This window comes from Oryzias latipes, chromosome 3 (genome assembly GCF_053564925.1).
Source record: "Oryzias latipes strain Hd-rR chromosome 3, Olatipes_Hd-rR_3.1".
Classification (NCBI taxonomy): Eukaryota; Metazoa; Chordata; class Actinopteri; order Beloniformes; family Adrianichthyidae; genus Oryzias; species Oryzias latipes.
Window position 1 is genome coordinate 31,110,847 of NC_136239.1, and position 14,022 is coordinate 31,124,868.

A 14,022-nucleotide genomic window follows, 5' to 3' on the forward strand; every position below is an offset into this window, starting at 1 on the left:
TTTATTGATCAGAGACAGTTATTGTCTCCTATTCCACTATGATCGATTATAGCTCTTTGCCTCAACCCCTGCACTCCCTTAGAACAGAGCTGATAGGAAGTCTACTCTATTTTGTCCACTTATCAATAGCACCATGCTGTTTTAGCCTCAAAAAAACACCAATCTGTAAACAAAAACCGTAGTTGTGGCTTTTCAAAACAATTCAGTTCCTGGAACTGAAAGATAAACGAAAGAGCCATTAGAGGGGATTCCAGATCCTCAAAGCCCAGGCGCAACAGGGACCATCATGGTGCAGTAGTAATTTGTGGCATTAATACAGCTATGAAAACAACAGGTTTTATCCAGAAATTGATGACACACTTGATATGCACCATTCGTGAGGCATTCCAGAGGCAGAACATGCTGCTGCACTAAAGACAATGGGTCTAATTTGTAGTAGAAGTAGAATCAGAGCATCTGATTGTTTCAAAAAGATATGCAAGCTTCTTTTATCATTATGTGCCATTACACTGCAGGCCATTACTGTAATGGAGGTTCTAACCTCTATGAGTTTGAATTGATTAAATTAATGAAACTAAAATTAAAGTAATAACTTATATTTATGTGTTTTCCATCTAAGATGAGGTTAGACGCTGTGCAGATGACTGCGCTGAAAATAACCATGTTGTTGGTTTATGGACAGAGGCTCTGAGAGAGAAACAGGAAGCTGCAGAGATCAAAATGTTGAGGTTTAACCCAAAAACTATATAATCTAACCATTATTGAGCTAAAAAAACAGAAAAACACAGTAAGTCAACAAACATTTTGAACATTGAGGTCAGATGGTACATTCACTGTCATTTAAAGAAACCCACAGAGGGATCGTCTTAACTTTTATCAGCCACGTTATTAAAGTTAATTTTATTAGCTCTAGTTAATTACCCAAGCGTTACAAAATATCTTTGGGCTAGATTTACTTTATGGATCCCATTGTACTATTTTATTACAAATTTCATTAAGTCTTAATGCTGCAAATTTTAGAGGCCAAACAATCTCAGTGACTTGTAAAACAAGGGTAATAACAACATTATAATCTTTGCAAAAATAAGATGCGAATGCAGACGGGCAGTTTATTTGTTTGTGGAACAGAAATGTGTCTCTAAATTGTACCTGTGCTTCGAAATGCAAATCTTGGGAAAACAGAAGTGATGCTTCCTGAATTGATGTTTCTCCTCTCTTCCTTTACTTGCTGGAACTTTTGAAGTCATAAGTTGGCAACAACAACAAAAAAAGTGCAGGTTAGCTGGTGTTACCCCGGTTAAAAATGAGATAAAAGTATTGCAGGGGATTATCCGATTTTTAGATTTGGCTGGGCAAAGTGTTGTACCTCAATACAGCATTGAGATGCAGTAGTATGACGTTAAATACAAACAAAGGTGATGCAAACTAGTAAACATTTCTGTAAAAATAGTCCATATTATGCGAGAGCTAAATATATATATATATATATATATATATATATATATATATATATATATATATATATATAAATACTGTATATATTTTAAATCCTTTTGGCAAATGAACACTAAAAAAGTTTTGTATTAACAACGTTAAAAATTGCTGTTAGAGCCTTTCACACTCAGCCGCAGCGTCAGGCTTTAAAGAACACCATTTATAAGAGGCGTGGCAGGCAACAGGTTATATGACAGAGCCCGGTCCATTAAGCGTCTCTGCCGTTCACGGAGCTTCAGTACATAGAACTCCAACAGCCACATGGCCTAACATGGTCCGCCATTATATATTCTTGAGGGAAAAAAACCCGCCAAACCGACCTTAAAACTGCCCAAATTATGCAAACCCACCCAAAGCCATCTTTACCCGCAATTTAGCGCCAAAACCGCCCGATCTGGCAACACTGCTGCTAGCTTCTCTTGTGGAAAAAACATGCTTCCCCCACAGCTAAATGTGACGTTACTTTCTGTTAGTTAGCCGCTCAGCCCAGTGGGAATTTCAGAATAAAAGCACTTCCATTGCAGCTTTACTTCCGTTGTGTGTTAATGTGTTGTGTTGTGAGTCAATGTGTTGTGAGTTGATGTGTTGTGAGTTAATGTGTTGTGTTGTAAGTTATTGTGTTGTGTTGTAAGTTATTGTGTTGTGTGGTAAGTTAATGTGTTGTGAGTTAATGTGTTGTGTTGTGAGTTAATGTGTTGTGAGTTAATGTGTTGTGTTGTGAGTTAATGCGTTGTCTGGTAAGTTAATGTGTTGTGTTGTGAGTTAATGCGTTGTGTGGTAGGTTAATGTGTTGTGTTGTGAGTTAATGTGTTGTGTTGTGAGTTAATTTGTTGTGTTGTGAGTTAATGTGTTGTGTTGTGAGTTAATGCGTTGTGTGGTAAGTTAATGTGTTGTGTTGTGAGTTAATGCGTTGTGTGGTAGGTTAATGTGTTGTGTTGTGAGTTAATGTGTTGTGTTGTGAGTTAATGCGTTGTGTTGTGAGTTAATGCGTTGTGTGGTAAGTTAATGTGTTGTGTTGTGAGTTAATGTGTTGTGTTGTGAGTTAATGTGTTGTGTTGTGAGTTAATGCGTTGTGTGGTAAGTTAATGTGTTGTGTTGTGAGTTAATGCGTTGTGTGGTAGGTTAATGTGTTGTGTTGTGAGTTAATGTGTTGTGTTGTGAGTTAATGTGTTGTGTTGTGAGTTAATGTGTTGTGTTGTGAGTTAATGCGTTGTGTGGTAAGTTAATGTGTTGTGTTGTGACCCTTTTGGGCCACCCTGCATTCAGCAGCGTAGAAGAGGATGTAAAGTCAGAACCTTTATGCTAAATACTTTTTCTGTGTCATAGGGCTAAAGATTGAGCTCAGAAAACCTGCAGGCTTGGATTGATTCTTCTTTGAAACCCTGTAACTTGGCAAACTTCCTTCGAGTGATGAGAATATTAATTGGGTCCTTACCTTGCTCTTTAATGTGATGATGTCCTCTGAGGAGAATGTGATGTTGACAGAAGAGCTTTTATCTTTAATGCTTTGTTTTAAAATCTGTTATATCTCTTCCTGCACCTTCCAGAGTATACAGATCTGGTACTACTAAAAAGTAAGATCACATTACTTTTACGTTAAGATAACAAACTCTTTTGATAAAGAATAAATCAGTTGTTTTCTATGATTATGACTTGGCATGTACTGTTTAAAACTTGCTGAAGAGCTGGATTCTTTCAAGTATTTCATTAAAGTCCCACCCCGGTCATCTATTGATCCATTGTAAAAGTGTTCCCAGTAGTCTTTTAATTCTGATTATGCTTTTTTTGTTGTTGATTTTTTCTTGTTTTTACCCAAAATTACCGATGAAACAAATCCATCGGAACAATTTTGAGCCTGATGCAGCTCAGACGATAAAAACAAAGACGTACATGGATCTATTTGTTTACAAGTGGATGCATCGGCATGGAGTGGATCAGGGAGCTCATGGCCCACCGATTGTGGTTTGTACATAACAACAACAAGCTTTCTCAATTAGCATTATTACATCTGCTCCTGATTCACAATGATTTAAATAAAAACATACTCAGAAACACAGTTTTAAGTTTAATTTTCTTCATATATGTCCTCCATCTTAAGAAAAATACTACAAGAACATGTTAAAAACACCAAAAACAGTTTTCTTTGGAGTGAGTCTTAAAAGACAATGAGGTAATCCTTTAGACCAGGCTTCCCAACTCTGGTCCATAAGATCCTGGTTTGCAGCTCGCCCTGCACTACTCGCTGCTGATGACCTCAATCAGATGTATTTTGTTAATTAGGATTTGAACACAGCTGAGTCAGCTGATTAGGCTCAGAATTTATTTTTCATCCCAAAGACATTTTGATTTTTTCTTGAGAAGAGACACTGTAGAATCTGCTTATTTATCAAGCTCAAATACATAGTTTAGGAATTTGACTTGGCCTGGAAAAAAGGGTCAAGGAGCTAAGACAGAAAAGTCATGTGGAATGTTTTAATGATGAAAAGTTTCACACTTTGATTTTGTCGATGAGAACTATGTTTGTAGATTTTATGAAGGGCTGAACATTTCTGTGAAACAAAGCACAGAGGGGCGGTTATCTTTGACTATCTCTCAACATGGAGTTGTAGGTCTGTGATTGTGGGGTTTCCAATGGATGCAATGCTGATTCCTCTGCTCCTCTTGCCAAAATACCTTTGGCAGCTCTGCCAAGTGAGTCTCATCTCATTTACAGTTGAAATGCAATACGGAGAATTTGTGAACTGGGGCCAATAGAACTGCCTACTGATCAATGCAGAGGGAGACTAAAGAGCTGGCAGTAAAATTTTGCAAGCAAAGACGGTGAAGAAAACTTTTAGCGGAGTATTTAATGGTGTGATCCACTGGAGCTACGTTGTCTGCTCCTAAAGAAAGAAGAGTCTCAAAAAATAAATAAAAAAAGGGTTGCTTTATTCTGGCAATACCCAGTAATACCCAGAGGAGGTGGTGAAAGATAGAAAGATACGAGTCAAGCTGTCACTTCTTCAAAACAATGTCTCTCACCTCATGCATGAAGGTTCTGGAAAGCTCCTTTTAGTGACAGCAGCCTAAATGTGCAAAAGAGAGATATAACAAGTCTTTCCTTCCAGCTGCTGTCAGGATGAACAACCAGCATTGCTCCCAACAGACAAGCATAAAGATCTAATATGACTTCAGCTACTTCAAAAATAAATGTGCAATGTTTCTTCTCATGCTTTTGTCTTGTCAGAAATGTATTTTAAAAGATGTACAGTTTTTGTGAGGTTCAAAGAAATATAAATGAAAGTGGATGAAGTAGTTTGTTTTACTGAACTAAGGACACATTCATTCTGCCAGGACTAATCCCCACCAGAGATAATTTCCTCGAATAGTCTGCTACATTTGGAAATGTGAAAACTCATACGCACTCTGGCGTGTACAGAGCCCGTGTCCTGACATTAAAAAACTAAAATATATTTCGTTCCCACCGATTAATACCTTGTTCCCACAAATTAATATCTTGTTTCCACAAGATAATATTCCGTTCCCTCAAAATACAATTTCGTTCCCTCGAAACAATGAATTCGTGCAAACGAAATAATTAATTCGTGCAAACGGAATACTTATTCACGCCATAAGTCATTCATAAACACCGATTTGCTCTCCGTCCGGCCGCAAAAGCCGCTTTCAGCGGTATCTTCCGTGTCTCTGTGACCCACATTCGTTCAAGAAAGGAAAAAGAAAAGCAAGAATGATCAATTCATTATTCTTCATTCATTCATTCATTCATTCATTCATTCATTTTCTTCCGTTTGTCCCTTTCGGGGTCACGGGGCTGCCGGAGCCCATCCCGGCCACTTATGGGCGAACCCTGGACAGGTTGCCAGTCTGTCGCAGTGTCACACATATCACACACCCATGCAGACTCAAACCTATGGACAATTTGGAGTGACCAATTAACTTATGAAGCATGTTTTTGGACGGTGGGAGGAAGCCGGAGTCCCCGGAGAAAACCCACGTATGCACAGGGAGAACATGCAAACTCCACACAGAAAGGTCCCCCATTGATGTTCTGTTTCAGGTCCCCCAGCTGAGACTTGAACCAGGGGCCTTCTTGCTGTGAGGCAAGAGCGCTAACCACTGCACCATCGTGCAACCCGTCATTTTGTTTGCCCGTCATGCATCACGCATAGCCAAGGTCTGTAATGTTTATCAAAGGTAAACTTCAAGTAATAGACAAAAAAGGACATGACTTTGAATTGTTTTAAAAGAACTTTTTTGTGTAATGATGCAAAATAAAAATATTTAGCTACTACGAACAAGTAAAAATGCAGCACCTTACAAAACGGTTTTTATAAGTAGATCCTGTATCCTCCACTTAGTAGAAAAGACAGCTGTCAATACTCTTTAACAGCCAGAACGTAACCTCTCCAGCATAGCCAGGCCCAAAGAAGCATTGGTGTAAAACATTCTTTTCTTAGGAGAAGGATGAATAGGGCCATGAATGGGGAGTTTTTGGTCAAAAACCTCCTCCCTTCAGTGGATTAAGAATTATGGCTGACCTTCCAGAATGAATGATGATTTTCCCAAATATACTACCGTCATCACCAGGAGTGAGTGCCGATGTAAAAAAAAAACAAAAACAAAAAAAAAACAGCAACAACAAAAACACATTTCAAGGCTCTGAGTTTGCTGAGCCAGTGTGTGGACTTCAACCCCATAAAAAGTCTTTGGTGGGACTTGAAAGTCTGTGTTCCCCAGCGACTTTTTGGTTTTTGTGTTTAGTTTTACCAGGAGGATCAGTTATTTAAAACAATGCAATTTGAAATTCTAGATTTGTTTTATTTTACGTTTTGTCTGTTACAGTTGAAATGTATTTACAGTACAGACCAAAAGTTTGGACACACCTTCCCATTCAAATGAATGGGACATTACAGACCTTTATCATCTTTTTAAGTGGGACAACTTGCAGAATCTGTGACTGACAAATATAATTGACACCCCCTGTGAGGGATCGAGCGGCCAAAGAGGACAACAGAAGTTTATCAAAAATGAAAATTTTAATTTTCTCAAAAAATGTAAAAAGATAAACAAACTGGGCCCTTAAAAGAGGTCAACAGAAACATAATTAACTCAGGCAATAACTTTAACTTAACCAACTGAACAGACCAAGTAACAGAAACAAACTGACCTAACCAAAGACACAACAGGGGAACATATATAGTGGCTGATCAGACCACTTGAGAAACATGGGGGGGAACTAACATGACTACAAAAGACATTTAATAAAGACTATAAAGACAAGACTAAACACAAAACTTGGCCTCTTAGTGGAAGAGAAAAATCATCAAAAGTGGAACAAAATGAATAATGAACAACAGAAGCAAAGCAAATAAACATTAAATAAGTCCATTGGTTTCTCCCCTGGAGGCTTCAGTAGATGGTGCCTTCCTAATTGCCTGGCTGGAGTATTTAAAGGATGTGAAGACTTGAGCTCCTCCTTTGCCAGTCCTCACAGCACAGCTCCAGGAGCAGAACCTCAGCCACACCCGTAGCGACCAGTAGCCCCCTCAGCACTGGCAACTCAAAAACAGGTGACATTAATTAAACAAACCAAAATAAGTAAACTAAACAAGTGTCCATGTGCTAGAAATTATTGAAAATAAATAAATGTATATTTTAACTCAAAGAAATGTGTGCATTTATTTAAGAATAAAATTAAAAAGAAAGTGTGCAATGCTGAAGGGAGGTTACCGCCATGTTGTTTGTGGGTGTGGCAGGGTATGCTGCCATCACACCCCCAATAATACAAAACCATACATAACCAGAATTGGCAAAAGACAATTCCACAGCATGAATCTGAATAATTGCAAATCACCAAAAGGTTGATAAATGTTTTGTTGGTAATGAGGTAGTGAGGAAGTGTGGGCACTGGGAATACTAAATACACATATGATTGTGCCAAAAAAAAAAAAAAAATGGATGTGATGATGAGAATTGAGAAAAGAATCTTAATCTGCTTTAATTTTGTTGCAACAGTGCCATATTCTTCACAAAAACAAGGATTATACACAAACATGCTGATGATCAGATCACCCAGACACATGGACAAGTCAGGGATCAAAATGATCCGTTTGCTGCCCTCACTATTCTCCCTTTCAACCCCAACATTACCATATACTCAGTGAAAAAAATGTTCATCTCAGCTGGGAACGCTAGGCTCTGACAGATGGAGAAGTCAGGGTAAAAACAGAAAAAAAACATTTAGCTCTTTTGCCAGAAGACTCCTCTGAGATTTTCACCAAGACAAACATGGGTGGCTCCAGGCAAAAACGAGTATACAGACGCACTGTATACTTGTTTGTTTAGTGACATTTTATGTTGTCATGACACATAATGATGATACATTCGAGAAGTAGTTTACAGACCTCATCATGCTTTAAGATAAAAGCTTACGGTTGGTGTTTTTTCTTGTATCTTTTTTTTAAAAGTCAACCTTCAAGTTTAACCACTAAAAAACAACAACAGACAGAGACAACGTTTAAAGTCTGGGCAATTTAGCAATAAAAGAAATAAAGTTGTGGTTTTTACTAGGCAGCAGATTGTTTGGCATGGTAAAAAATTGAGTATTCCTCTCCACAGTTTAAATGCAACATGAAAAGTGTCCCATGAGGGAAAAGCTGTGCTTCAAGAAGCACAAGTAACACTTTAAAAATCCGCACAATTATCTTTGCACAAATCCACTTATTGGCTGCAAGTAGCACCCATGCACACATTGAATAAATGTTTAGTTTTCTTGCAGCATTCAAGTAAATGCTCAGGGTCATCTCTGCCATTTCTGAGGGTGTTCTCTCACTGGGCTATTTCTTCAAATTTTATGAAGTAGGGAAATTGGAAAAAAAGAAAATCTCGTTTTGGTTTGGCTTTTTCCACTAATGCTTAATGCAGTGGCATAGTAGTTTGTTTGGAGTCACTACTGTCCAAAGCAGAGCAGAAATAAAGAAAAGCCTGAATGAAACTGTCTAACATTCCTTGCTAAGCGCCTTTAGTCCCTAACTGCACCAACATTAATAAAAATAGATTTGCCAACTATTTCATGATTAATGTTTCTTTAAAATCTAAGTTTTTGTCCAACTTTTTACCCAACTTATTATTTCTGGTTCACTTTAAACTACTGTCTAGTCCATATTATGCATTGAGACTCTTTGCTTCAGATTGTTTTAGTAATCACTCTAAACATTTTCTTTCATTTAGAAAAACTATTTGCACCACTTGACAACGGTGATTCATGATCATAGTCCAGATGAGACAGCCCTGATATTCTGCTTTAAAGTCCCATTCTGATTATCTTTTAAGCCAATTTAAAGGCGTTGCCATTGTGTGTGTGTGTGTGTTCATTTTTAACTATGAGTATGCCAATTTTAGCCAAAATCAAAAGCCTATTCGTTTTTCTACATGAAGTAGTTTCTGTAGAGCGGCACTACTTCATTAGGAATTCGCCTATAAGGACTGTTGGTGCGGTGCAACCTCCCTACCTTCCCTTCCTTGTCGCTGAGAGCTCAAAGCAGAGGGCTTGTGGCCCGCCCAGTGTGTTTTCTACACAACAAATTTGACCTTTTTCAAATTGCATTTTTTTCCATCTGCTGTTGATTTATAACAACTTGGATTTCTTTGAATTAGCATGCTTTTCAGCTCATTTAAATTTGTGACACATTCAGACACAACATCCTGCAAACAGCCGGCTTCATTAAAAATGACTGCTTGTGTCCAAACCTCCCTGCGCAGCGTATCAGTGATCATCTTCTGGGCTGTCAAGTTTGTAATCTTCCTCATATTTGCATGGCCTTCTATAATCCAGACTGACAGAACATTTTGAAAACCCAGAAACCTTTGCAGGTGTTTGGAATTGAGCCTCTCGGTAGAAGGACACCATGAGATGTGAAACTTAAGCTGTTTTTTCTTTTCTTTTTTTTAATGTACTGGTTTTTCTTTATTCCCTGTTTTAACAATGTATTGAAAAGGATTTTAAGCTTAACGTGTGTGAGGTTTTTGGTTTGAATCTTAAAAACTATGTACTGAATTTATTGCATTTATTCTTAAAAAAAAAAAAAAAATGGAAAAGCATTTGTAAAATAAAAGCTCTGCTTGCGATCGTCAACCTGACTTTCCTGACAAACTTATTGATGGGAAAATGCAAAGGAATAATTTAACATATTGAACTCATAGAAGCCTCAATTTAAAGCTAATATCTTCTCTACGAGTTGTTTCCTAACATAGAAAAAAAATGGATAAAAAAGTATAAATTCATTAAAAGATTAACTGTATTATATTTCTGCATATTTGATTATTTATAATGTACTAAGCACATATTTCTCAAAGGGATTGATCTCATTCAAGCATGTTGTTACAGTGCTGTGAAATTGCTGCATATTCAATACAGTTAGCATACTTGCTGTCCCTGCATTGTGACACTGTTGTTTACTGAAGTCCGTGTGCATGTTTGTGTTTGCTTTTGCGTGATCGAATCTCTGGCCCACACCCCGGGTGATGCTGTCAAGGATAGGATGCCACACTGCGTTACATCACCTCTAATCTCCTTAAATCTCCTTCCATCCAGTTGAAGAAGCGTAGGCGGCAGTAATGAAGAAGGAAAACGCCACCTCTAACCATGAACAAGCCTGCGGCTCAGTGACAATCCTCACCACGGATTTTAACCCCGACTGAGTGACCTTCTTGTCTCCCACACTTTTAGGAATCTTTTTGCAATGAAGTGAATTAAAATTGCTTGGGAAATGAGGCTTTTGGTGTTTTGGGGTTGACATATATTTAACAGCTTTGTCTGATCTTTTTTCAGAAAATATTCTGTCTAAATGTATTTAAGTAGACTTTTTCAACAGGAAAACCAGTCCACTATGTCAATTGCTTGGTGGAAGACCCTCTATGCTGGTTAATTGCCCTGCATTGGGTCACAGCAAGGACTTCATAAAAAAGGCACCCAATGCCTCCTAGCTTGACTCTCAGCATCATCTTCTTGAGGCTTTAAACATTCAAAACAGGGACCACCAGCTGCGGAGCTGACTGACACCCTACAATGGAGAATAAAGACGACACTAGGCAATAAATATAAAAATAAACGCATGTATGCTTTGCTTTAAATTGGAATTATTGGGAATTTGTGTTTAAATTATTGCTTATTACTTTATTTCCCATGCACTTCCTTTATTTTGAACTTATATAATAAAAACATAATAAATAGAAGTAGAACAATAAATGCAAAAAGGGGTTTTGATGAAGTTCCAGATTTAAAGTCAGGGGCTTGGCCAATGTATGTCCAAAAGTAATTCAATGGGTTGAAATAATGCAAAATGTGAAATTTCCTGCTTAGTCTTTTACCTTCAACACTACAATCATTGCTTAAATGATCAGTTTCCTCCTTTTTCTATTTTCTAAAGATACATAAGACCCAGCAGTCATTTCAACATTTTTTTATTATTTACAATGTCTTTTTTTTAATCCACCATAGCCAATTTCTCCTTCAGTAGAAAATGCCCCTTAAATTAATTGTTATGACCAACTTGTCTGTTACACAGTCTCAAAGAGCAGCTGATAACCCTGTAAACGAGTCAGAGATAAAAAAAAATTGCTTTAATGTAGGGCAGAGTTGTTCTTATCTGAATCTTCTGCTTCATGTTAAAGCAACATTTTATTATCAATGTCTCCAAAACTGGCAGACAAACATGTCAGTGCATCAGATTAGGTGGGTATGGGGAAAGGGTAGAAGACAATAGAAACTTTGAGAGGACGAATAAACCAGAATCCTTTCATATATGCTCAGATGTGTTTCCGGACTTTGCTGGCTCTCCTCTGACCTTCTCCTCTGAGACTGACAGAGTGAGGACGAGCAGAGACTCGCTCTTCATTTACTGCTGACATATAACTGTATGACATGCCTGAAGGTAAACCTGTCAACATTGTAACATAAACATTAATATGACCTAATGGCAACCAAATGCTTTTCATGCATGTGCAATATGCTGTATTTAAAAAATGTATCTACACAGCATGAATTTTTTTCCCTGCACTGTTCTTTCCACTGCCTGCACTGTCCTAAAGTGAAACAGCAAGCCTTTTTTTTTTAATGCAGCATATGCTGCTAAACAACAGATACTATCTCATGAGACATTTTACGGGACAAAAATGTCACATTTGAAACTGAAAAAGAAATCTTTAAAAAAATGTATTACTTTATAAAAAATACAGTGAACTTGAGAAGCTGGTATTGTGAAATGTAGAAGAGAAATTAAACATTTTGTTTTTTTTTGTTTTTTTGAGTAAAAACCAGAAAACCAGTAAATTATTTTGGGTTACATTTAATTATACTACCTACAGAACAATGAATAATGACACCTGCATGTTTGTCCACATTGTGAGGAGTTCTTCCAGATGTGTGCATGTTTTCCATTTGCTAACCAAGTAAAGATGTTTTGAGAGCACTTCAGTCATAACTAACTTAGTTTTAACATATTTTGTAGCTTTTTCTTTTAAATATTATTTGAGCCAGTTAGTCTTAATAGTACAATAAAAAATCATAATCCTCTATTTATGATATTAGGAACTGAGGGGATTGTGGGTCTGTTAATCCTAGGATAACTGCTGGACCAGGGAGCATGACCCAGTGAAATGTTCAGGGCTTGTGCTGATTTAGAAAGGTTTCTGACATCCTTCCTTCCCCGGTCATCGTTCCTTTTAAAGTCAATCCCAGAAGGAGGTGTCCCACTGGATGTAAGAAATTAGTGATTCTACTCTACTGGGAATTATGGCATTTTTTGAAAGTTTTCTTCTTCACCACATCAGTGTTAGTCCTCCGACCTCTTTGGACAAAAGCATCAGTTTAACTGAAGACGCTGTAACCATTGTTATTCATTCACCGCCAAGCCACCTGGAGCCCCACAGAAATGACCAATCGAGATGTTCTTTGTGGAGCTTCAGCTCAGTGTTCACTTTTTCCAGAAATCCTGATTACCAAACTGCTGGATTTAGGCTTCTCCTGCTCTGTCTGGATCAAACAGTTTTTCACAAGCTGCCAACAGCCCATCACAACAAGAGCCCTCCTTTCCTTCTTCATCACATCTCCAAGCGTCACTAGAGGATTGCACTGAATCCTTTCTAAATTCTGTGTTTACACATGCATGCTCGCCAGCATTCTTACCAAACAGTGCTATTAAATTTTTTAGGCGACATCTCAGACTTCAGGGGTAGGAAGGGCAGAGACTCCCAAAATTATGTTCAGTGAACAACTTTACAGTCAGTGTTTCTTTCTGGAACTTCAGTAACCTGGTTTCAGGGGACAACCTGGTTACAGGAGAAACCAGATTACAGGTTTCCATCTACAGCTGTTACTAGGTTTCTACCACCTACCCCCCATTGCCTCACGGAGACATTATCACACATTACAAAGTATTGTACTACTAAAAGCAGCGCTTATAAAATCTAGTCATTAATGTGCGATATTAGCTCTGGTCAGTATTGATTTGGTGAACGCAATGATCTGTAAAATTGATAAGAAAAACGATCAGACATAGTCTGTTGTTTTTTTCACCCAAAAATGAACTTTAACTCGTAATCATTAAGCTTAAGCCATAGAAAAAGACACATTTTTCGATTTCCTCTCCTCCACTTTATAGTCATTTCTTTAATAAATCTCAGAAATTTGATTCACGTTTTTTTTTTGTGCTGACCTAAACGCAGCTGAATCATACAGTAGTGACAGGACTGTCCAATTAACAGTTACTGTTAGCAGTTACTTAGCAGTTTTTCTAAAACTTCTTAGCAAATCTGATTCAGTCTTTCCTTCTCTATTTTTTTTATTGTAATTTGCTTTGTTCCCTGGGTTTCCCAGCTTATATAATGCCTTATACTGTGAGCACTTCATGCATTAAGGAAAACAAGAAGTGGGCGAATGTCAACCTAGATTATGCTTAAGCTCTTTCTTTACTCTGGCACTCACTTACCAGGAAGATCTGATAAATTAGAAATTGCAAAGTTGCCTTAATGAAGACTCTTATTTTGTTGGATTTGTTCATAATTCCTAAGATAATAAAAGTTCTGCTTTAGTCGCATGGTTAAATATTAGGTTTTTTAATGCCATTTTATAAATGCTTTAGCATCACATCAATGCTATACTGGGGCTTTTATTCTTTCTTCACACTTAATTTAAATTCAGAGGAGAATGAAATATAGATCGTCCACACAAAATAAGAAGCTAACAGTAGCATTTCCTACTTTGATCCTCCTTGCAAAATATTATTTTTCCAAAGGGAGCACCACAGCACTGCAGGTAAAATTGGTTGTGAAAATGCTTTCAGGATGCATTCCTCAGTCGGTTTGGGCTTGTGGTATTTCTCTGAAACTCCCAATTGCTTCTCTTGTATTGCACCCTTTTGCATACAGCTCAAGCTGCATGTAATAAACACTGATAAATGGTATGCCACTAAAATATACAATTAAAGCAGGGACAGAAATGACTTGGCATTCAGTACAGCAAAAGGTTTA